The following is a 23415-nucleotide window of genomic DNA, read 5'->3' on the forward strand; positions in this document are numbered from 1 at the left end:
AGTAACATTTATTAATGTATCTCTCCATAACCAGGATTACACAGTAGTGAACAAAATCTTTAGCGAGCGCTGTCAAACCCATGTGTCTGAGGGATGGGGAAGACCCCTCAGGCCAATCACGGGGCCTCTATCTCACCCTCTGAAACATGCGGGATTCAATGACCAGAAGATCCTAGAACTCACTTACAAGATGATTGAGCTGCTGACTGGACAGGTGACACTGCTGGGAATGTTGGGACATTATACAGTAACGCTATGAAGGGGTTGGGTGATGATGGTATCATTGTATGTGTCAGGTTCCTATAAGGTGTCAGGATGTCGCCGTCTATTTCTCCATGGAGGAGTGGGAGTATTTAGAAGGACACAAAGATCTGTACAAGGACGTCATGATGGAGGTTCCCCAGCCCCTCACATCACCAGGTAATAGACAGGACTAAATATACACGGCCTATAATTATATGTCTGTAAAGGATGAATTCAGTCCCTGTATGTGTTTCCTCCAGTTCCCCCCAGTAAGAGGACAACACCAGAGAGATGTCCCCGTCCTCTTCTACCACAGGACTGTAAACAAGAAGATTCCAATGTTCCTGAAGATCATCAGGTAGGTGGAAAGGAGGTGTCATGACATCTCCCCTATGATGTGTAGGTGACTGAGAAGGTCTTGAGCTCAATCTTGTTTTATCCACCAGTATTATATGTTTTATACTTGTGGAATGAGAACGGTGGAGATGGCAGGATTAGAGCTGATCATAGATGTGAATTCTCCATCTTGTTTGTGACTTTTACAATATTTGTTTCAGGGTGAAGATCTGACCCATATTAATACTACAGAGACAAATGTGAGGGATGATGAGTGGTGTAAAGAGGAGATTCCATCAGATAATTGCTCAGGTGAGTAGTAACCACTAAGTGCAGAGAAATCACAGATTATCCTTCCTGTAGAATTCTGTTTTTCATTTTTAGGGCTTGTTCTCTCAAAAATTGTTGATGTGAATTTTTCTGACTGTAGGATTTATTGCTTAAACAAAAGAACACCCTGTTTAGTATCTTTTTCTATTAAACCATTTTAGCTACAACATTTCACAGGCCAAAACTAAAGTAATACAGTTTTACCACTAAGAAAAATATAGGGCCGATCTCAGTACAATCTGCTCTGACTGTTTGGTCATGTGATTGCTCCAGCCTAACTCCATCCACAGCAGGAAAGAATTAGTCTCGGCTGCAGATATTGATTGGCTAAATTGGTCACAAGTTCATCGAAAAGAGGAGGCGTGGGGCACCTGGCCATCAGCAGAAGGGGATTATTAATAATGATTACATCTCATGAGATATAAACCCTTGAGGGCCATGTACTTGGCATCAATGTACAAGTAGAAAAATAGTCCAATGAACATTATTGGTGGTGGGTACCTAATATATCACTAAGTAGAGTACAGTGTACATATAACTATATGTCTACCTAAGCACCACCCAAGTATAGAAATATATGAATAACTGCAAGAACAATAGCAGAAAAAACCTCAAAACACCACAAGGCACTCATGAAATCCAACAACATTTTATTAAAGACACAATCAGCAATAAAAGTAAAACAGACTATATCAGACAAACCGATACAATGGGGCTAAAAGAGATGACAAGGACCTCATCAGCATCAAGCCAAGCCCAAGGTAGGGTACATCCCTGAAAGCGGTAATTGTATGCAGAGAATCCGCATAATGCCAAGTGCAGAAAAGTACAATACTGGTAGCGACCACTGACATACACAGCTATGCCAACCATATAATCAATCAATAGGTAGTCCAATGCAAGTCTTCCACAGCTGCAGTGCCAGCAAGTATATAACTAATAACTTTATATGCATAAACATTACCTAGTGCAGATGGCAGAGAGCACACACAGGGACGCCTGTCCACCCCACGGGGTGGAGCCGCATATTCATCACTGTAATGGGCGGCACCACATAACCGCTCATACAGGAGAAGCTGCAACGAGGAGAGGAAGCAGCGAGGGAGCCGGGCAAGTATTTTATTAACAGCGGGGGGGTGGGAGGGGGTTGGGGACAGGGATCTTTTTTTTAAACACCAAAAAAAAAAAAAAAAGATTTTTCATATCTTCTCTCCAGTGAACGCTGCTGGAGAGAAGAAATGAATGGCGGCTTCAGCACCAGATGCAGGGGACATCGCTTAACTGTAGCGCTGTCTCCTGCACGGTGCGTGTGGTACCCAGTCGGCACACAGATGCCGCACGTGTGCCACACTGATGTGCCACGTGAGCACACGGACACGGATAATTCCGGTACCGATTTTTCCGGTACCGGAATTATCTGGACGTGTGGGACAGGCCTTAGAAGGTTTCTTTTCCATTTTCCTCCTCATGGAGTCTTGTTACCCCTTTCAATACTATCAAGAGGAAAAGGTGCACGCCTAAGAGTACAAAGGCAATTACATTTTATTAAACACCATATAGCTCCAAGATTGAAAACAATTAAAACCAAAGCCTCCCAATACATACAAGTGCTTCGTACAAAATTAGAACATCATCAGAAAGCTAATTTCTTTCAGTTCTTCAATATCAAAAGTGAAACTCATATATTATATAGAGTAATTACAAATAGATTGATAAATTTCAAGTGTTTATTTCTGTTAATGTTGATGATCATGACTTACAGCCAATGAAAAGCCAAACGTCACTATCTCAGTAAATTAGAATAATTGACAAAAAACACCTGCAAAGGCTTCCTAAGGCTACTTTCACACATCAGTTTTTTTGCCGTCAGGCACCATCCGGCGAATTTTGAAAAAAACGGAACCATTTTTTTCTACCGAATTCGTTTTTTTTTCATAGAGTTGTATTAGCGCCGGATGGCCACATGTTTCATTGGTTTTTTGCTGGTTCCATCAAAAATTATTTTTCTGGCGGACAGAGAAAATGTACAGAGGAATGTTTTTTCTGTCCGGCTAAAAAACGCACAGCGACGGTTCCAGCGATAAACAGAGGTGAAATGAGTGAATCCGGCTACCGATTCCCCTATTTTTACACCGAGCATGCCCCGTAGGTTCGTTTTCCATTCTGGAGTCACTCTGTCTCTCTCTCTCTCTCTCTGTCCCTCTCCCTCTTTCTCTTCCTCTTCCCCAGAACAGGAAGTCCAAACTCTATGCCCGGCAAAAACGGATCCTGCACATCAATTTTCCACAATTTACTCCGGATCTGTTTTTTAAATTTGCCGTATTATGCCTGAAGGCAAAAAACTGATGTGTGAAAGTAGCCTAAGTGTTTAAAAAGGTCCCTTAGTCTGTTTCAGTAGGCTTCACAATCATGAGGAAGACTGTGGACTTGACAGATGTCCAGAAGGCAGTCATTGACACTCCACAAGGAGGGTAAGCCACAAAAGGTCATTGCTAAAGAAGCTGGCTGTTCGCAGAGTGCTGTATCCAAGCATATTAATGGAAAGTTGAGTGAAGGAAAAAGTGTTTTAGGAAAAGATGCAAAAGCAACCAGGACAACCACAGCCTTGAAAGGATTGCTAAGAAATGCCCATTCAAAAATTTGGCGGGGAATTCACAAGGAGTGGACTGTTGCTGGAGTCATTGCTTCAAGAGCCACCACACACAGACCTATCCTGGACATGGGCTACAAGTGTCGCATTCCTTGTGTCAAGCCCAGGGCCGGAGTTAGCGACAGGCAGACTAGGCATCTGCCTAGGGCTCCCGCTTCCCCAGGGGCCCCCAGCCAGTGGCGTGCTGCTACTTGCCGATATGGGGCCCGTGAGTCAGGAGGGCCCGCCTGTTGCCAGCCGCTGTTTCTTCTCGTGCGCCGCATTCAACTGGATCAGCATCACAGATCCTGATACAGTTGAAAGTAATAATGAAGGAGACAGCATCATGTGAAGCTCCCTCTCCCATCATTCCCCTCTGCCTCTGACACCGTTGGTGCGCGATGACGTCACTTCATAGCATGTTGGGTAGTGCAGCTGCTGAGACCGGAGTAGAGCCTCGAACAGCGCAGTGAACGAGAAGGAGGTGAAGATGGTGTTTGTTGCTTTTTTCTTTAACCCCTTTCTGACATCGGACGTAATGATCCGTCCATGTGACCTTGGCTACTTTGACAGGATCATTACGTCTGAGGTGTCTGACAGCTGACACCTGGCATTAGGTGCCAGGAGGGGTCACAGACCACTCTCGGCACTTTAACCCCCGAGTCACGAGAGCTAGGAAACTTGTTGATCATGCAGAGTGCATGATCAGCAAGTTTCCCTGTCAATGCAGCGCCGACAGTTTTCATAGCATGCAGATGCTGCCTCATCTGCATACTATTGAAGCCATCAGTCTGCAAAAAAATGATTGTCCCATAGTGGGACAAAGTAAAAAAGTAAAAAAAAAATGTAAATAATTGTATAAATATAAAAAAATAATAATAAAAAAAAATCAATATACACTGCTCAAAAAAAATAAAGGAAACGCTAAAATCCCACAATTCCTAGATATCACTGAATGAAATATTCCAGTTGAAAATCTTTAGTCATTACATAGTGGAATGTGTTGAGAAGAATAAAACCTAAAAATGATCAACATAAATCACAACTAATATCCCATGGAGGTCTGGAGTTGGAATGATGCTCAAAATCAAAGTGGAAAAGGAAGTTACAGGCTGATCCAACTACAGTGGAAATGCCTCAAGACAAGAAAATGATGCTCAGTAGTGTGTGGCCTCCACGTGCCTGTATGACCTCCTTACAATGCCTGGCATGCTCCTGATGAGGCGGCAGATGGTGTCCTGAGAGATCTCCTCCCAGACCTGGACTAAAGCATCCGGCAACTCCTGGACAGTCTGTGGTGCAAAGTGACGTTGGTGGATGGTGCGAGACATGATGTCCCAAATGTGTTCAATCGGATTCAGATCTGGGTAACGGGCGGGCCAGTCCATAGCTTTAATGCCTTCATCTTGCAGGAAGCCAGGTCTGGCATTGTCCTGCATTAAGAGGAACCCAGGGCCAACCGCACCAGCATATGGTCTCACAAGGGGTCTGAGGATCTCATCTCGGTACCTAATGGCAGTCAGGCTACCTCTGGCGAGCACATGGAGGGCTGTGCAGCCCTCAAAAGAAATGCCACACCATTACTGACCCACTGCCAAATCGGTCATGGTCATGCTGAAGGATGTTGCAGGCAGCAGATCACTCTGCACGGCATCTCCAGACTCTCACAACTGTCACATATGCTCAGTGTGAACCTGCTTTTATCTGTGAAGACCACAGGGCGCCAGTGGCGAATTTGCCAATCCTGGTGTTCTGTGGCAAATGCCAAGTGTCCTGCACGGTGTTGGGCTGTGAGCGCAACCCCCATCTGTGGACGTCGGGCACTCAGACCATCCTCATGGAGTCGGTTTCTAACCGTTTGTGCAGACAGATGCACATTTGTGGCCTGCTGGAGGTCATTTTGCAGGGCTCTGGCAGTGCTCCTCCTGTTCCTCCTTGCACAAAGGCTGAGGTAGTAGTCCTGCTGCTGGGTTGTTGCCCTCTTACAGCCTCCTCCACGTGTCCTGGTGTACTGGCCTGTCTCCTGGTAGCGCCTTCAGCCTCTGAACACTACGTTGACAGACACAGCAAACCTTTTTGCCACAGCTCGCTTTGATGTACTAACACATGAACTAACACATGTGGAATTATATACTTAACAAAAAAGTGTTAAACAACTGAAATGATGTCTTATATTCTAGGCTCTTCAAAGTAGCCACCTTTTACTTTGATGACTGCTTTGCACACTCTTGACATTCTCTTGATGAGCTTCAAGAGGTAGTCACCGGGAATGGTCTTCCAACAATCTTGAAGGAGTTCCCAGAGATGCTTAGCACTTGTTGGCCTTTTTGCCTTCACTCTGCGGTCCAGCTCACCCCAAACTATCGATTGGGTTCAGGTCTGGTGACTGTGGAGGCCAGGTCATCTGGGGTAACACCCCATCACTCTCCTTCTTGGTCAAATAGCCCTTACACAGCCTGGAGGTGTGTTTGGGGTCATTGTCCTGTTGAAAAATAAATGATGGTCCAAGTAAACGCGAACCGGATGGAATAGCATGCCGCTGCAAGATGCTGTGGTAGCCATGCTGGTTCAGTATGCCTTCAATTTTGAATAAATCCCCAACAGTGTCACCAGCAAAGCACCCCCACACCATCACACATCCTCCTCCATGCTTCACGGTGGGAACCAGGCATGTAAAGTCCATCTGTTCACCTTTTCTGCGTCGCACACGGTGGTTGGAACCAAAGATCTCAAATTTGGACTCATCAGACGAAAGGACAGATTTCCACTGGTCTAATGTCCATTCCTTGTGTTCTTTAGCCCAAACAAGTCTCTTCTTCTTGTTGCCTGTCCATAGCAGTGGTTTACTAGCAGCTATTTTACCATGAAGGCCTGCTGCACAAAGTCTCCTCTTAACAGTTGTTGTAGAGATGTGTCTGCTGCTAGAACTCTGTGTGGCATTGACCTGGTCTCTAATCTGAGCTGCTGTTAACCTGCGATTTCTGAGGCTGGTGAGTTGGATACACTTATCCTCAGAAGCAGAGGTGACCCTTGGTCTTTCTTTCCTGGGGCGGTCCTCATGTGAGCCAGTTTCTTTGTAGCACTTGATGGTTTTTGCCACTGCACTCGGGGACACTTTCAACGTTTTCCCAATTTTTCGGACTGACTGACCTTCATTTCTTAAAGTAATGATGGCCACTCGTTTTTCTTTAATTAGCTGCTTTTTTCTTGCCATAATACAAATTCTAACAGTCTATTCAGTAGGACTATCAGCTGTGTATCCACCAGACTTCTGCACAACACAACTGATGGTCCCAACCCCATTTAAAAGGCAAGAAATCCCACTTATTAAACCTGACAGGGCACACCTGTGAAATGAAAACCATTCCCGGTGACTATCTCTTGAAGTTCATCAAGAGAATGTCAAGAGTGTGCAAAGCAGTCATCAAAGCAAAAGGTGGCTACTTTGAAGAACCTAGAATATAAGACCTAATTTCAGTTGTTTTACACTTTTTTGTTAAGTATATAATTCCGCATGTGTTAATTCATAGTTTTGATGCCATTAGTGTGAATGTACAATTTTCATAGTCATGAAAATACAGAAAAATCTTTAAATGAGGAGGCGTATATACACACACACACACACACATATATATATATATATATTGCAGGGTGCAGCAGATGAGGCAGCAAGCAGAGGTGTAGAGTTGTACTATTAAGGCTACTTTCACACTTGTGTTGGTACGGGTCCATCGCTATGCGTCGGGTCGACGCACGTTGTGAAATTTGTGCGCAACGTGGGCAGCTGATGCAGTTTTTCAACGCATCCGCTGGCCATTCTGAAGTCCGGGGAGGAGGGGGCGGAGTCTCGACCGTGCATGCGCGTTCGAAAATGGTGGACGCGACGGATAAATAAACGTTCACTTGAACGTTTTTTCGTGCCGACGGTCCGCCAAAACATGACGGATCCGTTGTACGACGGATGCAACGTGTGGCCATCCGTCGCTAATACAAGTCTATGGGCAAAAAACTAATCCTGCAAGCACATTTGCAGGATCCGTTTTTTGCCCAAAATGACGGATTGCTAAAAACGCAAGTTTGAAAGTAGCCTAACATATATTACAGAGTGTTCCCTTTATTTTTTTGAGCAGTGTATATACATATATATATGTGTGTGTGTCACTGACCTCTATATATCTATGTATTCTATGTTTATATATCTATTCTACCTATTCTAACCTGTCAGTGTGATTTTACTGTACGCAAACATGAATTGCCAGCTTTTCTTCTATCTATCTATATAGATATGTGTGTGTTTTGATGAATATTTAATTTGAAAACGATCTGTAAATGACAGAGAATTGCTGTATGTAAAAGCTCATGGTAAAATCGCATTGCAATCCGATAGCATTCGCAATGCATTCAGATGTAAATCGGATGCTAGGTGTGAAAAATCGGATTGTTCTCACATGACACTCGCATTACACTCGTGTGACTCTTGGCAGGGACACTTGGACCGATTTTTCATACGTTAAGTGTGACCCCGGCCATAGAATCAAATACATACCAATTTAGCAGTGTAGGCAATAACGAATCACTAGGTGAAATAAATAAGTGCAGTCAGATATACAGTCATGTTTTATGAATACGTAATTCAGAACCACAATGGACCTTGAAGTTCAGAGCACACAAAGTGACCTGACAATAAGCAAAAAACATAGGACGAGCTCTGAGACGTGGGAACTCTGCTGACCGCAATCCCTAATCCTATCACACCACACTAGAGGTAGCCGTGGATTGTGCCTAACGCTCCCTATGCAACTCGGCACAGCCTGAGAAACTAGCTAGGCCTGAAGATAGAAAAATAAGCCTACCTTGCCTCAGAGAAATTCCCCAAAGGAAAAGGCAGCCCCCCACATATAATGACTGTGAGTAAAGATGAAAGTACAAACACAGAGATGAAATAGATTTAGCAAAGCGAGGCCCGACTTACTGAATAGACCGAGGATAGGAAAGATAGCTTTGCGGTCAACACAAAAACCTACAAACAACCACGCAGAGGGGCAAAAAGACCCTCCGCACCGACTAACGGTACGGAGGTGCTCCCTCTGCGTCTCAGAGCTTCCAGCAAGCAAGAAAAACAAATTAAAGCAAGCTGGACAGAAAATATAGCAACAAAAGTAACACAAGCAGAACTTAGCTTATGCTGAGCAGACAGGCCACAGGAGCGATCCAGGAGGAAGCAAGACCAATACTAGAACATTGACTGGAGGCCAGGATCAAAGCACTAGGTGGAGTTAAATAGAGCAGCACCTAACGACTTAACCTCATCACCTGAGGAAGGAAACTCAGAAGCCGCAGTACCACTTGTGACCACAGGAGGGAGCTTGATCACAGAATTCACAACAGTACCCCCCCTTGAGGAGGGGTCACCGAACCCTCACCAGAGCCCCCAGGCCGACCAGGATGAGCCATATGAAAGGCACGAACAAGATCGGCAGCATGGACATCAGAGGCAAAGACCCAGGAATTATCTTCCTGACCATAACCCTTCCACTTAACCAGATACTGGAGTTTCCGTCTCGAAACACGAGAATCCAAAATCTTCTCCACTGTATACTCCAACTCCCCCTCCACCAAAACCGGGGCAGGAGGATCAACAGATGGAACCATAGGTGCCACGTATCTCTGCAACAATGACCTATGGAATACGTTATGGATGGAAAAAGAATCTGGAAGGGTCAAACGAAAAGAAACAGGATTAAGAACCTCAGAAATCCTATACGGACCAATGAAACGAGGCTTAAACTTAGGAGAGGAAACCTTCATAGGAATATAACGAGATGACAACCAAACCAAATCCCCAACACGAAGTCCAGGACCCACACAGCGTCTGCGATTAGCGAAACGTTGAGCCTTCTCCTGGGACAAGGTCAAATTGTCCACTACATGAGTCCAAATCCGCTGCAACCTGGCCACCACAGTATCCACACCAGGACAGTCCGAAGACTCAACCTGCCCTGAAGAGAAACGAGGATAGAACCCAGAATTGCAGAAAAACGGCGAAACCAAGGTAGCCGAGCTGGCCCGATTATTAAGGGCGAACTCAGCCAACGGCAAAAAGGACACCCAATCATCCTGATCAGCAGAAACAAAACATCTCAGATATGTTTCCAAGGTCTGATTGGTTCGTTCAGTTTGGCCATTTGTCTGAGGATGGAAAGCCGAGGAAAAAGACAAATCAATGCCCATCCTAGCACAAAATGCTCGCCAAAACCTCGAAACAAACTGGGAACCTCTGTCAGAAACGATGTTCTCTGGAATGCCATGTAAACGAACCACATGCTGGAAGAACAACGGCACCAAATCAGAGGAGGAAGGCAATTTAGACAAGGGTACCAAATGGACCATCTTAGAGAAGCGATCACAAACTACCCAAATGACCGACATTTTTTGAGAGACGGGGAGATCCGAAATAAAATCCATAGAGATATGTGTCCAAGGCCTCTTCGGGACCGGCAAGGGCAAAAGCAACCCACTGGCACGAGAACAGCAGGGCTTAGCCCGAGCACAAATCCCACAGGACTGCACAAAAGAACGCACATCCTGCGACAGAGACGGCCACCAAAAGGATCTAGCCACTAACTCTCTGGTACCAAAGATTCCAGGATGACCAGCCAACACCGAACAATGAACCTCAGAGATAACTTTATTCGTCCACCTATCAGGGACAAACAGTTTCTCCGCTGGGCAACGATCAGGTTTATTAGCCTGAAATTTTTGCAGCACCCGCCGCAAATCAGGGGAGATGGCAGACACAATTATTCCCTCTTTGAGAATACCCGCCGGCTCAGGCAAACCCGGAGAGTCGGGCACAAAACTCCTAGACAGGGCATCCGCCTTCACATTTTTAGAGCCCGGAAGGTACGAAACCACAAAGTCAAAACGGGAGAAAAACAGCGACCAACGAGCCTGTCTAGGATTCAACCGTTTGGCAGACTCGAGATAAGTCAAGTTCTTGTGATCAGTCAAGACCACCACGCGATGCTTAGCTCCTTCAAGCCAATGACGCCACTCCTCGAATGCCCACTTCATGGCCAGCAACTCTCGATTGCCAACATCATAATTACGCTCAGCAGGCGAAAACTTCCTGGAAAAGAAGGCGCATGGCTTCATCACCGAGCAATCAGCACCTCTTTGCGACAAAACAGCCCCCGCTCCAATTTCAGAAGCATCAACCTCAACCTGGAACGGAAGCGAAACATCTGGTTGACACAACACAGGGGCAGAAGAAAAACGACGCTTTAACTCTTGAAAAGCTTCCACAGCAGCAGAAGACCAATTGACCACATCAGCACCCTTCTTGGTCAAATCGGTCATTGGTTTAGCAATACTAGAGAAATTACAGATGAAGCGACGATAAAAATTAGCAAAGCCAAGGAACTTTTGCAGACTCTTCAGAGATGTCGGCTGAGTCCAATCATAAATGGCCTGGACCTTAACAGGGTCCATCTCGATAGTAGAAGGGGAAAAAATGAACCCCAAAAATGAAACCTTCTGAACACCAAAGAGACACTTTGATCCCTTCACAAACAAAGAATTAGCACGCAGGACCTGGAACACAATTCTGACCTGCTTCACATGAGACTCCCAATCATCCGAGAAGACCAAAATATCATCCAAGTATACAATCAGGAATTTATCCAGGTACTCTCGGAAGAGGTCATGCATAAAGGACTGAAATACTGATGGAGCATTGGCAAGTCCGAATGGCATAACTAGGTACTCAAAATGGCCCTCGGGCGTATTAAATGCAGTTTTCCATTCATCGCCCCGTTTAATACGCACAAGATTATATGCACCACGAAGATCTATCTTGGTGAACCAACTAGCCCCCTTAATCCGAGCAAACAAATCAGATAGCAGCGGCAAGGGGTACAGAAATTTGACCGTGATTTTATTTAGAAGGCGGTAATCAATACAAGGTCTCAGCGAACCATCCTTCTTGGCCACAAAAAAGAACCCTGCTCCCAATGGCGATGACGACGGGCGAATATGACCCTTCTCTAAAGATTCTTTTACATAACTCCGCATAGCGGCGTGCTCAGGTACAGATAAATTAAACAGTCGACCCTTAGGAAACTTACTACCAGGAATCAACTCGATAGCACAATCACAATCCCTATGCGGAGGTAGGGCATTGGACTTGGGCTCATCGAATACATCCCGGTAATCAGACAAGAACTCTGGGACCTCAGAAGGGGTGGATGATGAGATAGACAGAAATGGAACATCACCATGTACCCCCTAACAATCCCAGCTGGACACAGACATTGATTTCCAATCTAATACTGGGTTATGGACTTGTAGCCATGGCAACCCCAACACGACCACATCATGCAGATTTTGCAACACCAGAAAGCGAATATCCTCCTGGTGCGCAGGAGCCATGCACATGGTCAGCTGGGTCCAATACTGAGGCTTATTCTTGGCCAAAGGCGTAGCATCAATTCCTCTCAATGGAATAAGACACTGCAAGGGCTCCAAGACAAACCCACAGCGCCTAGCAAACTCCAAGTCCATCAAATTCAGGGCAGCGCCTGAATCCACAAATGCCATGAGAGAATAGGAAGACAAAGAGCAGATCAAAGTAACGGACAAAAGAAATTTCGACTGTACCGTACCAATGGTGGCAGACTTAGCGAACCGCTTAGTGCGCTTAGGACAATCGGAGATAGCATGAGTGGAATCACCACAGTAGAAACACAGCCCATTCTGACGTCTGTGTTCCTGCCTTTCAGATCTGGTCAAAGTCCTATCGCACTGCATAGGCTCAGGTTTATGCTCAGATAATACCGCCAAATGGTGCACAGATTTACGCTCACGCAAGCGTCGACCGATCTGAATGGCCAAAGACATAGACTCATTCAGACCAGCAGGCATAGGAAATCCCACCATGACATCCTTAAGGGCTTCAGAGAGACCCTTTCTGAAGATTGCTGCCAAAGCACATTCATTCCATTGAGTGAGCACAGACCACTTTCTAAACTTCTGACAATAAATCTCTATCTCATCCTGACCCTGACACAGAGCCAGCAAATTTTTCTCTGCCTGATCCACTGAATTAGGTTCATCGTACAGTAATCCGAGCGCCAGAAAAAACACATCAATATTACATAATGCAGGATCTCCTGGCGCAAGGGAAAATGCCCAGTCTTGAGGGTTGCCACGTAATAAAGAAATAATGATCTTAACTTGTTGAACTGGGTCACCAGAGGAGCGAGGTTTCAACGCCAGAAACAGTTTGCAATTATTTTTGAAACTCAGAAATTTAGCTCTATCTCCAGAAAACAAATCAGGAATAGGAATTCTTGGTTCTAACATAGAATTCTGAGCCACAAAGTCTTGAATATTTTGTACTCTTGCAGTGAGAAGATCCACACATGAAGACAGACCTTTAATGTCCATCACCACACCTGTGTCCATCACCACCCAAATGTCTAGGGGAAAAAAAAGGAAAAACACAGTGCAAAGAAAAAAAAATGGTCTCAGAACTTCTTTTTTCCCTCTATTGAGAAGCATAGTACTTTGGGCCTCCAGTACTGTTATGAATAGGTAATTCAGAACCACAATGGACCTTGAAGTTCAGAGCACACAAAGTGACCTGACAATAAGCAAAAAACATAGGACGAGCTCTGAGACGTGGGAACTCTGCTGACCGCAATCCCTAATCCTATCACACCACACTAGAGGTAGCCATGGATTGCGCCTAACGCTCCCTATGCAACTCGGCAAACTCCCCAAAGGAAAAGGCAGCCCCCCACATATAATGACTGTGAGTAAAGATGAAAGTACAAACACAGAGATGAAATAGATTTAGCAAAGCGAGGCCCGACTTACTGAATAGACCGAGGATAGGAAAGATAGCTTTGCGGTCAACACAAAAACCTACAAACAACCACGCAGAGGGGCAAAAAGACCCTCCGCACCGACTAACGGTACGGAGGTGCTCCCTCTGCGTCTCAGAGCTTCCAGCAAGCAAGAAAAACAAATTAAAGCAAGCTGGACAGAAAATATAGCAACAAAAGTAACACAAGCAGAACTTAGCTTATGCTGAGCAGACAGGCCACAGGAACGCTCCAGGAGGAAGCAAGACCAATACTAGAACATTGACTGGAGGCCAGGATCAAAGCACTAGGTGGAGTTAAATAGAGCAGCACCTAACGACTTAACCTCATCACCTGAGGAAGGAAACTCAGAAGCCGCAGTACCACTTGTGACCACAGGAGGGAGCTTGATCACAGAATTCACAACAGTCATGATCAAAAGTGTTAAATTCAAATAAATAAGGCAGCACAGTGCGGCGCTAAAACATGAAACATGAAAATTGAACTGCATTACTGCACTAGAAATATGAAAAAATGAGAGCGTTTAGCGCATAAATTGGCCAATTCATGTGTACCTGGTAGCCACATTAGGGAATCTCTCGTATACCAGGTCCTACTCTTAGCCACAGGTGTTTTAATCGCAGTATGTCCATTACCCCTCCACAGAGAGAGAGAAATTTATTCTAAGAAGAGGTTTCACAGGTACCCATTCAGATGAAGATGTTTATTCTCAGCGAGGAAAGGAAAGTGTAAGACCTGGTATAAGAGAGGTACACATGAATTGGCCAATTTATGCGCTAAACGCTCTCATTTTTTCATATTTCTAGTGCAGTAATGCAGTTCAATTTTCATGTTTGCATGTTTTAGCGCCGCAGTGCGCTGCCTTATTTATTTGACTGTATACGAGTTGGTGACTCTAGGTTCAGCAGCTGTTCACACTTAGTCTATGTTTGGATGTGACGGTCAGTTTTTTTAAATTTATGATCAAAAGTGTTGGCACACTTGGAGCTGTTGAAGAAAATGATGTATTTCTCCCATAAAATTATCACAATCTAAGGGTATGTTCCACTTTCCACTGTCAGGAACGGCAGTGCTTTGGAAGCAGCACATGTCCGCTCCATCCAAAGCGCTGCCGACTTGTGAACGCAGGTGATTACGCATGTGTTCAATGAACCGTGCTGAATCACTGTGCCCAATACATTGTACGGGGACATTAAAATAGACATGATGCGGTCTGGAAAGACGTGCCGCATGTGTGTCTCCGCAGGGAAGCCGTTTGTGCCGGTGCACGCATAGTGAAGATGGGATTTCTTCAAATCCCATCCACTATGCTGTAACGTCTGGCCACTGTGGGTTGGACGCTGCGGATGCACCCTGTTATGACCTGGTGGTTAGGACAATAATGGACCTGGTGGTTAAGAGCACACGGAAAGACCTGATAGCTACAATAATACAGGACAAGCTCTGGGAAGTGGGAACTCTGCTGACCGCAATCCCTAATCCTATCACACACACTAGAAATAGCCGTGGATTGCTCCTAACGCTCCCTATGCAACTCGTCACAGCCTCAGAACTAGCTAGCCCTAAAGATAGAAAAATAAAGCCTACCTTGCCTCAGAGAAATTCCCCAAAGGAAAAGGCAGCCCCCCCCACATATAATGACTGTGAGTTAAGATGAAAATCACAAACACAGAGATTAAATAGATTTTAGCAAAGAGAGGCCCGACTTACTGAACAGACAGAGGATAGGAAAGGTAACTTTGCGGTCAGCACAAAACTTCAAAAAACCACGCAGAGTGCGCAAAAAGACCCTCCGCACCGACTCACGGTGCGGAGGCGCCACTCTGCATCCCAGAGCTTCCAGCAAGCAAGACAAAAATCAAAATAGCACGCTGGACAGAAAAATAGCAAACAAGTGAAAAATAAGCAGGAACTTAGCTTCTGCTGGAGAAGACAGGTCACCCGAACGATCCAGGAGCGAACTAGACCAATACTAGAACATTGACAGCTGGCATGGAGCAATGATCCAAGTGGAGTTAAACAGAGCAGCCAGCTAACGAATTAACCTCGTCACCTGTGAAAGGAAACTCAGAAGCAGCAGCTCCACTCACAGCCACCAAAGGAAGTCCATGGACAGAACCAGCCGAAGTACCATTCATGACCACAGGAGGGAGCTTGACAACAGAATTCACAACAGTACCCAGCGCCCAACCTGCAGCAGTTACTAACCATGGAAACATGCTTTGCAAAAAGGAAAAAAAAGAGCATGAACCGCACATCCCAAAATCATACGTTGATCTAAAGCCGCTAGGCAAAAATTTATATACTGAACATGAGGTTTTCAGTTTAACATTCTGATCAGACTGTATGAAGCCCACTGCCACTTCACGGCAAACCTCGTAGTGGGTCCTATCGCTCTAGCGGCCACGCACCAGCAGGGCGGACGGCCTGTTGCCCCACAGCACCCATGCTGCGAGACTGAGCCCCCATGACTCCAGACCGCGCCGCCCCACCAGCACAAAGCCACAGCAACAATGGCCGCCACACAGCACCAGCACCAAAATGAAAGGAGCATTGAAACTCACCTTCCTCCAGCTCTTCAGTGAGAGCCAAAATGGGCTAGACCCCATACTTTGCCACCTGTGCCAAATGGGAGGAGTGCTGGTCCAAGAAGAAAACTAGAACATGCTTTGCAAAAAGGAAAAAAAAAGAGCATGAACCGCACATCCCAAAATCATACGTTGATCTAAAGCCGCTAGGCAAAAATTTATATACTGAACATGAGGTTTTCAGTTTAAGGTGAGTTTTAATGCTCCTTTCATTTTGGTGCTAGTGCTGTGTGGCGGCCATTGTTGCTGTGGCTTGGTGCTGGTGGGGTGGCGCGGTCTGGAGTCATGGGGGATCAGTCTCGCAGCATGGGTGCTGTGGGGCAACAGGCCGTCCGCCCTGCTGGTGCATGGCCGCGGTGGCGGTGGTCGCCGCATGGCTCCGCTCCATTAGGGCGATAGGACCCACTACGAGGTTTGCCGTAAAGTGACAGTGGGCTTCATACAGTCTGATCAGAATGTTAAACTGAAAACCTCATGTTCAGTATATAAATTTTTGCTTAGCGGCTTTAGATCAACGTATGATTTTGGGATGTGCGGTTCATGCTCTTTTTTTTTTTTTCTTTTGGTACAAACCATGGGAGCATACCTGAACATATTTTGTTATACACAAGTTTATTTCCTTTGTGTATATTAGAACAACACAAAATTGGACATAATTTTCACACAATCCCCCAAAAATGATTGTGACAAAATTTTGTTTACTGTCTCTGGCACTGGGTGCCTTGACTGTGTGCAAGGCATCATGAAATCTGAAGGTTACCAAAGGATTTTGGGTTGCAGTGTTTTGCCCAGTGTCAGAAAGCTGGATTTGTAGGTCTTGGGTCTTCCAGCAGGACAATGACCCTGAACATATTGCGAGAAGCACCCAGAAATGGATGGAAACAATGCGCTGGAGAGTTCTGAAGTGGCCAACGATGAGTCCGGATCAAAATTACATTGAACACCTGTGGACAAACTATTTTGTCCAGCCCATTTTTAGGGTTGTAAGTGAAATAATAATAATCTTTATTTTTATATAGCTCTAACCTATTCCGCAGCGCTTTACAGTTTGCACACAGTATCATTGCTGTCCCCGATGGGGCTCACAATCTAAATTCCCCATCAGTATGTCTTTGGAATGTCAGAGGAAACCCACGCAAACATGGGGAGAATATACAAACTCTTTGCAGATGTTGTCCTTGGTGGGATTTGAACTCAGGACTCCAGCGCTGCAAGGCTGCAGTGCTAACCACTGAGCCACCGTGCTGCCCTAATAATGACCATTTTGCTATTTTTTTTCTCTTTTTCTTGTGTTGTTCCAAGAAACACAAAAGGAAATAAACATGTCTATGTGAAAACGTGTAATTGCAATAATTTTCTGGGACAAATACTTAATATTGTGGAATGATTTCAAGGGTGCCAACACTTTCAACCAAGACTGTAGATCCATATAACAACAGTGTCACAGTATACCATATCGAAGCCAATTGAATGTCCAAATAAGTACAAAATATCCAGAAAACTCCAAAATAGCAACTCCAACAGCCCTAATCATGTGTAAGTAAAGTAATAGAAAACATAAATGAAAAATAGATGTAATATCACAATTAAATAAGAAAAATATAAATTTAAAGTGTACCAGAAAGCGCTGATATGATCACCTATCGTGTTACTCTAACAACTACAGATGGACTGAGATCCACCTCCAGGCCGGCGTTCATAGGAGACCATGATTTCTCCTATCCATAGCTGTGCTGAATCCCTGCTGTGTGTAGCACAGGCATTCGTATGATCAGAACTTCAAAGCTCCTAAGGGAACTATTGAAGGTTTTAAAAAGATACAAAAAAAAGTTTACAAAAAGTACAAAAGTTCAAATCACGCCCCTGAAAACAAAACAAAAAGATATGCATATCTGATATCGCTGTTTTCAGAAATGTCCAATCTATCAAAATGTAAAGTAAATTAATCCGATCGGTAAATGGCCTAACGAGAATAAAAATCAAAACGCCATTAATTACGTTTTTTTGGCCACTGCAAAATTGCAATAACAGACAATAAAAGCATTGTATCTACTCCAAAATGGTATCAATAAAAACGTCAACTTAGGGAGCAGAAAATACACCCTCACACCAGAGCCAAATCCAAAAAATGGAAACGGCAGGGGTCTCATAAAATGGCGACATAAGCTAATTTTTTTTTTTCACCGCTTAAATAAAAAAGAACCCATACATATTTGGTATTTATGTACTCATAGTGACCTAGGTAATCATATTGCCAGGTCAGTTTTAGCATTTTATGAACATGGTAAATAAAAAGCACAAAACAGAATTGTGGAATTGCACTTTTTTTTGCAATGTCGTCGCATTTGGAATTTGTTTGCCTGTTCTCCAGTACGATATATTGAAAACAATAGGTTAAAGGGAGTCTGTCACCCCAAAATTCGTATCAGAGCAAAGCCCACCGGCATCAGGGGCTTATCTACAGCATTCTGTAATACTGTAGATAAGCCCCCAATGTAACCTGAAAGATAAGAAATGAAGGTTAGATTATACTCACCCAGGGGCTGAGCAAAGAACTGCAGTGCGCAGGCGCCCGGGCTCTCTGACCTTTTCCGGCGCCTGCGCACTGCAGTATGCTCTACCCTCATGCGCCGGAGCCACTGCAAGAAGAAAAGAAAAGGAAGTCATGCTGATGAGGTAGAGATACTGAGTGCGCCGGAGCCGGAAAAGGTCCCAGCGAGCCGGGAGCTGAGCACTGCAGTAGCTCCGCCCCTGGGTGAGTATAATCTAACCTTATTTCTTATCTTTCAGGTTACATCGGGGGCTTATCTTCAGCTATTACAGAATGCTGTAGATAAGACCCTGATGCCGGTGGGCTTAGCTCAGATATGATTTTTGGTGTGACAGATTCCCTTTAATTCAAAGGTACAACTCATCCCACAAAGAAAAAAACGCCCTCAAAAGGCTATATTGACAGAAAAATAAAAATATATGGCTCTAGGAAGAAAGAGAGAAAAAAAATAAATCTCAGAAAAATGAAAGATCATGCACGGGGTTAAAAAAGGTTCTTAAGAGTATAAGAAGCACACTCCAAATCACACGCATATTTTTAAAAATAAAGGAATTTTAAAAGCTAGCATGTTTGTTATCCCCATCATAGCATTGATTAACCCTGTAAGGTAAACAATACAATCACTTTTTTTTTATTTTTTACAAAGTTTTGAATTTTTATATGCCACTAAGCCACCGGGTTAGCAAGATGCAGAACAAGATGGCAATGGAGTCTAGAATGGAGGACTGTCCTCTTCAGCGATGATTCCAGTTTCTGTCTAGAATGCAATGATAGCCATAGAGTGTTCTAGAGACTACGGATACCATGCAGTGAAAAAGCCTTAACGAGGGAATGTCACACTAGTCCTACTCCCATAATTATGGTGTGGGGAGGCATAATGTACGGTACCAGCCCCATCTAAAATTCATGCCAGGTACACTAATAGCTCTGAATTGCAGTGTTATGGCCAGTCCTCCAAAGTATTACAGGTGCTGTTTTTCGACACACGACAACCCCAGGCTGCATATTGCCTGTGGTACTGTGAGCTGCCAGTGTGGTCTAAACATGCCCTCGTGTTCTGCAACATGTCTGGACTTCTCTGCCATTGAGCATATCTGAGACATCATTGGTTGGCAATTGCAAATTGAGCTGCCAGCAGCAGATTTTGAGGATTTTCTTGCCCAAGTGCATTCAGTGCGGCAGAACATTCTTCATGCGGCCATTAATAACCTCATTGAGAGCAACCAAAGCATATAAGTGCATTTTTATACAAGCCACTCTTACTCGATATTGAAAAGATAGAGATGCTTTGAAAATTTTGTTTCCATTTTCCAATTTACTAACATGAATTTGGATCCTGTGATTTCCATAACTTCACAACTTTTCCTTCCCGGGTTTTACAATTTCAATACTGAGGAGTGTGGTAAGTCTGGCATATTGTGGTTTGTCTCCCCCACTGCTTTCAAGGTTTAGCATTGCCTGCCAGGCTGACATCATGTCAACAGCACAGCAACCAATCAGTGAGCTGTCTATTAGCCACACTGACAATGTAATGTCATGCAGGGACTCCCTAGGAAACGAATTAGTCGTTGACTGGCATTTTACAGTTTATGAAGTTAAAAAGTAATCTAGGTCATGCAGAGAAGTGAGGCAGCTGGACGTCTAAGCATTGGAAGAGGCAGGAAGCAGTTCAGGAGCAGCCCAAGATCAATTTTTAGCAATGATTCATTGTCTACTGAAAAATAAATATACATTTTTTTTTTGCAGTCAACTGGACCGTGATCTCAGAGAAATGCCAGATATTTTCAGATTTTAAAGCAAATGATCCTAGTAACACATCTGATACTTTTGAAGAGCATCCCATTACACCAGACATACCTCAACTCCATTTTAAGAAAAATAAATATAATAAAAGGCATGGTGAACATCAAAGAGCACATCCAAAAAGGAAGCCATTTTTATGTTCGGAATGTGGGAAATGTTGTATATCGAAATATGATCTTACTAAACATAAAAGAATTCACACAAGGGAGAAGCCATTTTCATGCTCAGAATGTGGGAAATGTTTTACACAAAAATCACATTTTGATAGACACCAGAGAATTCACACAGGTGAGAAGCCATTTTCATGTCCAGAATGTGGAAAATGTTTTACACAAAAATCACATTTTGATAGACACCAGAGAATTCACACAGGGGAGAAGCCATTTTCATGCTCAGAATGTGGGAAATGTTGTATAACAAAAGCTGATCTTACTAAACATCAGCTAATTCACACAGGTGAGAAGCCATTTTCATGTTCAGAATGTGGAAAATGTTTTACACAAAAATCACATTTTAATAGGCACCAGAGAATTCACAAAGCTCAGAAGCCATATTCAGGTTGCATAAGAAAATCTGATCTTACTAAACATCAGATAATTCACACAGGGGAGAAGCCATTTTCATTCTCAGAACGTGAAAAAAGTTTTTCTGACCAATCATCTCTTGCTGAGCATCAGAAAATTCACACAGATGAGAAGCCATTTTCATGTTCAGAATGTGGTAAAAGTTTTCATCAGAAGAAAAATCTTGCTACACATCTGAAAATTCACACAGGGGAGAAGCCATTTTCATGCTCAGAATGTGAAAAAAGTTTTTCAAAGAAATACTCTCTTGCTCAGCATCAGAAAACTCACACAGGGGAGAAGCCATTTTCATGCTCAGAATGTGGAAAAAGTTTTTCAGAACAATCATCTCTTGCTCAGCATCAGAAAATTCACACAGGAGAAAAGCCATTTTCATGCTCAGAATGTGGGAAATGTTTTCCACAAAAATCACATTTTGATAGGCACCAGAGAATTCACAAAGGTGAGAAGCCATTTTCATGTTCAGAATGTAGGAAATGTTTTACACAAAAATCACATTTTGATAGGCACCAGAGAATTCACAAAGGTGAGAAGCCATATTCATGTTCAGAATGTGGGAAATGTTTTATAGAAAAATCAAATCTTGTTACACATCAAAGAGTTCACACAGGGGAGAAGCCATTTTCATGTTTAGAATGTGGGAAATGTTTTACACAGAAATCAAAACTTCTTAAACATCACAGATGTCACACTGGGGAGAAGCCATTTTCATGCTCAGAATGTGAAAAAAGTTTTTCTGACCAATCATCTCTTGCTGAGCATCAGAAAATTCACACAGATGAGAAGCCATTTTCATGTTCAGAATGTGGTAAAAGTTTTCATCAGAAGAAAAATCTTGCTACACATCTGAAAATTCACACAGGGGAGAAGCCATTTTCATGCTCAGAATGTGAAAAAAATTTTTCAAAGAAATACTCTCTTGCTCAGCATCAGAAAACTCACACAGGGGAGAAGCCATTTTCATGCTCAGAATGTGGAAAAAGTTTTTCTGACAAATCATCTCTTGCTCGACATCAGAAAATTCACACTGCGGAGAAGCCATTTTCGTGTTCAGAATGTGATAAAAGTTTTAATTGGAAGACAAATCTTGCTACACATCTGAAAATTCACACAGGGGAGAAGCCATTTACATGCGCAGAATGTGAAAAAAGTTTTTCAAACAAATACTCTCTTGCTCAGCATCAGAAAATTCACACAGGTGAGAAGCTATTTTCATGTTCAGACTGTGGGAAATGTTTAACACACAAATCACATTTTGATAAACACCAGAAAATTCACAAAGGTGAGAAGCCATTTTCCTGTTCAGAATGTGGGAAATGTTTTATAGAGAAATCAAATCTTGTTACACATCAAAGAGTTCACACAGGAGAGAAGCCATTTTCATGTTTAGAATGTGGAAAATGTTTTACAGGGAAATCACAACTTCTTAAACATCACAGATGTCACACTGGGGAGAAGCCATTTTCATGTTTAGAATGTGGGAAATGTTTTAGAGATAAATCACATCTTGTTAGACATCACAGAAGTCATACAGGGGAGAAACCATTTATATGTTCAGAATGTGGAAAATGTTATAAACGGAAAACAAATCTTTCTACACATTTGAAAATTCACACAGGGGAGAACCCATTTTAATGTTTGGAATGTGGGAAATGCTGGTCTTTAAAATCTGATCTTGCTAATCATAAGACAATTCAGACAGGAGCAACCATTTTCATGTTTAGTCTGTGGAAAATGTTTTCAAGAGAAAAAAAAAACTAGACATCTGATAAATCACACAGGGGAGTAGCCATTTTTCTGATCAGAATAAAGGAACAACCACATCAAATCTAGTTAAACTGGAGAAGTCACGTAGGGGAGAAGTAATTTTCATTTTCAGAATGTGGGGAAAATTTTCTTACATGTTTATTTTTTTACTCAGGAAAATCACATGGGTAGGTAGACACTTTCTTCTAAATAATTTACTTTGCAAATTGTATGAGTGACAGTCAATGTAAATTCACATGTCATCATACAAGAGCTATGGAAAACAATTTAAAGCACTAAATGCTGACTAATGTGAGCAATTGCCAATAAACATCTGTTATCAAAAAACAAACAATGGAAATAAAGCATCTATAAATTGATTGGTGCACCTTATTAGAGCCACCCATCTATTAGTACATTGGACATCCTCTGGTCTTTAGTGCAGCAATTTCTTGTCACAAAAATTTTAAATGAAAGAATGTTGGTGCATGCAGTGTGGATGTCTTCTTGCAAGTGTGGCAAAAAATTGAATCTCTGTTTATTTCTTCCAATTCTAATTCACACATCAGTGATTTTGTTGTTTGCAAAAAAATGCATCACTTGTGAGGGGGTTTCCACTCTTTAGGTACAATCGGGACTCTCCAAACAAGACATTGCGTCCGCTAATGATTCCAGCAAGTTTTGAATTCATAAAGTCAAATAGCTCCTCTTCCCTTCA

General features: G+C 43.3%; 1 pseudogene; it reads left to right on the forward strand.

The window, feature by feature from the left end:
• The window catches only part of LOC138666599 (zinc finger protein 850-like), a 75481-nt pseudogene extending 52404 nt beyond the window's left edge, over nt 1-23077 (forward strand).
• Nucleotides 23078-23415: the final 338 nt, after the last annotated feature.

This window comes from Ranitomeya imitator, chromosome 2, assembly GCF_032444005.1.
Source record: "Ranitomeya imitator isolate aRanImi1 chromosome 2, aRanImi1.pri, whole genome shotgun sequence".
NCBI classification, from domain to species: domain Eukaryota; kingdom Metazoa; phylum Chordata; class Amphibia; order Anura; family Dendrobatidae; genus Ranitomeya; species Ranitomeya imitator.